Source organism: Opisthorchis viverrini, assembly GCF_000715545.1.
Source record: "Opisthorchis viverrini unplaced genomic scaffold opera_v5_352, whole genome shotgun sequence".
Taxonomy (NCBI): Eukaryota; Metazoa; Platyhelminthes; class Trematoda; order Opisthorchiida; family Opisthorchiidae; genus Opisthorchis; species Opisthorchis viverrini.
In genome coordinates this window covers 464930-469365 of record NW_008752008.1, presented here as the reverse complement: position 1 = coordinate 469365, position 4436 = coordinate 464930, and positions in this window count along the sequence as shown.

Sequence of the window (4436 nt, the reverse complement as noted above, 5' to 3'; positions counted from 1 at the left end):
AACTTACCTTAGCTGACCGAAAGAGGGTTATTCAGTGGGGGTTGATATGACATGAGATGTGGTTCACGTCGACCACAAAGTTAACACCGATTTCGCATGTTCGTCAAAAGAAGTCTTGCTGATTGTCTCCCCGTCCAGTCTCTTCGCGACGGCCCGTTTGAATTAAACCCAAGCAAACCTGGCAATCTAATTGCTTGGCCTAATGAAGCTTTTTTGTCCAAAAAAGCAAATGTTACCCACCAATAAAGCTACAGACTGCTGACCAAAGCTTTCGAAAACATGACACTCTGACCGATTCTACAGGGTGACTCACAAACAACCGATTTTCATGCTAATCGCTTTCCAGGAGCATCAAAATGACCTAACGAGTGAGGCCATAACCAAACACAAGTTTGAAAAACAATCGATGACGCAAACGCCTATACTAAAGCAGCTGCACCCTGCGTGACCTTGTCTAAATCAGCTCGGCGAATGGCTGAAAAGCTTCTTATGGGGAAAATGGGTAGAATGGGAAAGAATTTCCACCAATGCCATACGATGTAGCGTTTATGCTGGGGTGAACTCAGCCGCGAGATATCAGCGGACCAGTGCCAGTGAATTAGAGAATTTAGTGAGTCCACGGTTGGGACTGAACAAGGCTTGAACCTGAGAGGCCACAACTGTCTGGTTTGTGACGAGTGTCCCTTCGTTCAAGTTCACCACGCCTACTCTCGTTAGCAGTAAGTAGCGACGATGTGAGTGTGGTTTGGAGGTAGAACGGAGTGGTTGTTCAGTTTGTAAAATAGTCTTATATATACACTCATTTGCAAACTAATTTGGCTTTTCGACAGACTCACCTGGAGCCCAGATGAATCTCTCGGTTTTAATGTTTCCAGGCAACTGAATGTGCTACACCAGGCCGCCTCATGTTCCAGTCGCTACGATATTCGAGATATCGCGATACATATATATTTTGTAATACACTACTCATAAGGTTACTGAAAACTCCTCGACAGCCCACGACCAGCTTTGCCCTTCTTGGGGCTCATCAGGTAGGTGCAGTCTTCGGGTTTCCGTCAACCTTATGCTCTACTTGGAACCAAATTGCACGAAATTAGCGAACATGCACTCATTTGCAAACTAATTTGGTTTTTCGAGAGACTCACCTGGAAACATCACAAACAAGAGATTCAACTGGGTTCCAGGTGAGCCTCTCGAGCAACCAAATTAGTTTGCAAATGAGTGTGAATGAGTGTGAGTGAGTGAATGAGAGACTCACCTGGACCCCAGCTAAATCTCTCGGTTTTGATGTTTCCAAGAAGGGTGAAACCGGTCTTGGGCTGTCGAGGGTTTTCAGCAACTTTACGTGTAGTGCATTACCAATATAGTCTTGTTCACTTATGGCTCCAACCGATGCACGCAGCATCAGCTTACACGTGGTCTGCGGATGTCAACAAGATTAGAATGTCTCATTATTATTATTATGTTTCTGCGTCAACAATCAGGTTGGTTTGGCTGAGTGACTGTAAGTGAATCAAATAGAATCCGTTGCAGTCAAATCAGTTGAATATTTTTACGTTATATTTTTAATTTCTACTGCGAGGATGGGATTACCTTGTCGGACAAATAGGTGTTTGACCATCACGTAGAAGGTAGGTAGGTGTTCTAGCAAAGTTGTCTCAACCAGAAGCCACTCAGAGTTCTGCGGTTTACTCTGAAAGGTATCCAGAAGCCAACCGAATATTTCTGTGGACCCGTAGGACTACGTAATGCCTGATGATGCAAACGGAGCAATAAGACTTTTGAAACGACTTGCATTCGGCAACTGAAAGGCTGACAGAGTGCACTATTGGACAATTCCATCGATCAGACGGAACGAATGCGGCATGTGGAGATTGGTGACAGGTTCCCAGTAAACCATAATTACGGAAGGGGCAAGCGCCATGGGTGTATTCGCCGATGAAGTTTATTTGTCCACACCTCATCACCCAGTGTAAGTCTCACCACTAGATTCGGAGTGCGGGAATGGCTGGTGTAAATTTTAAGATTGTAAATCGATTCGTACATGTTATGCACGCGATAGGACTAGGTGCCTGTGACGAGAGTAGTATGGTGTGAAATTCGCATAGCGATTTTGAAACAAAGGACTAATTCCATCAGTGGTCTTAGGTGCCTGGCGCTTCTTTTTTATGGCAATCAGCAATCACGCAGTACGGTGCGCCCTACCGATTCCTACCAGAATTTTCCACTTGCTCAGTTGAAATGTGGTAGGTGGGTCACTATGTCACTCATTAACGTAGCCTGTTTGTATCAGTTATAGCATACTTAACTGTTACTAAGCATGTGGAGCCACATTTGTGAGGTGTGGCTTGTCTAAGTATGGTGTGATTAGTTTACATTTGACCGCCAAGGTTAATTGTTCGGTACCACCGAAAGAAGCAAGATGACTGAAATATTGCCAGTGCTCGCAAGCCTAGACAGGAGCAGTCAAGATACCGGGGTTGGCTTCGAACCACGGACCTTCCGGTTAGTGAGTTCGGGCCCTATTCACTGAGCTATTTCGTGCTCCAGCAGTGAATATTAGTAACTGAGCAGTACTACTCAGAGATCTCCCTGAACGGTTCCGCTGGTTCCGCTAATGACATTCGATTAAAAAGTGAATATGAGTAACTGAATAGTACAACTCAGAGATCTCCCTGAGCAGAATCAGAAGCTGGTTCCGCTAATGACATTCGATTAAAAGCATCGTTGGGTTTTGCCAGAATCAACTTTTGAACAAAAGCGTCATCAAACTCAGTGGGTAAATCCACAGGAAACTTCGTAACTTATCACCTTGGCCCAGTACATTGTTACTAAAATGGTATTTCGTGCGTGTTCCAACCTTGGCAACGATTTTTGAAAATTACGTCCCACTAGGTCCAATTGTATGAACGAATGTAGCTGATGGATTAAAAATTCACTTACAGAGCTTCTTGATGGACGGAACCAGACTGCGTTATCTTCTTAATTCCAAGACCTGGTGGTATGATACAGTTCCTCGTGGTTCTCAGATCTCACAGTTACCTCTTTCCTCAAGTTCATCTGTAGCACCCTTTCGGTGCCTAACTACCATGCCACCGGAAGGTTGCACAGGGGCTGGGATACCGCCGGGTTTCCCGTGTCTAGACAGGGGAAGTCGAGATGCACAGGTTGGGTTCAAACCAGGACCTTTTGGCCAGTAAATTCGCGCTCTAACCACTTGAGCCATCTCGCCCCCTTCCCTCAAGTGTGCGAGAAGCTTTACAAGGTTTGCAAGCGGTATGTCACTCAATGACGAAATTTCGCCTACTTTATCACCGGCTGACTCATTCTGATTTGGATGGCTGTACAAGTTGTCGATTCTCATCGGGCATATTTGTAGGTGGGGTAATGCTGTCCTGATTACAATGGAAGAAAGGATTGATTGAATTGTTCTGTCCTTTAGTTCAGGTACACGAGGAAATAGTGTGTAGGTGATTCCAGGTGGGCTGATTGAAGCCGAAAATCAGTTAGCAGACTGATTGCTTCTGATCAGTATTCGGCAACGAAAGAATTTCGTACAGCACCAGACAGCAAAAGACGTTTCACAAAGTAGTTTGTTGGTCGGTACAGTATGGAATGCGTTTTCGGATGCTCTAAATCGGCCTCTTGAAGCCACCTCTCTTACTCTTTCACATATTTGTTCTTCTGTTCCCATATACCCTGTTGCAGGCGACATCTCCTTCGGCCCATTTACTGGCGGATTTGTTCGCTGTCCACCCATCTTGGCTGCAATATTTACGGCTAACTTGGCCGCCGCAGCTGTAGAAACTCTCAAATCACTTCAAACCCAAAACACAGTTCACCTGGAAGCCTTTATCGCCCACGCTCTGAAACGAGGCGGATAACAGACTGCTCTTGCATGTATGTTGGACTCGCCTTCCACGAATGTGTGGGAAAGCAGCATTCAAGATCAAATTAGGATTGTTGGATTACGCTCCCCATCGAATTCTGCTCACTTCTGATTGCGCATCGCTGGTGATTCAGCAGTTGTCGCGGCTGTTTCTGCTGAGGTTGGTATTATTCTAAGCCAGCGAGCTGAATAATTGATACTCGCTGCCTCTTCCTGCTTACGTCTGAACAGAATGTAGTTCTGATGCTCGCAAAGTCAACTCCTACAATGAGTTGCAAGCCTTATTAAGGCGGGTTATTGCTCGGATATTATTGCGGTTGCCAGATGTATTGATGCGCATGTAGGTAGGTTTAGCGCTGCTCAGTTGAGTCCAGGACGCATGGAGACGGGTTACAGTTGCCTGCTGACCGCTGTGCCGCACTCACTTCCGAAACAAACAAAGCCGACTGACAACATGGTGCCCCGCGCATACGAGACAAGCTCCAACGCAGATAGACCACACTGCCATTGGCCACGGGTGGTGTTGGTCAATTACGGATTGGTTCTG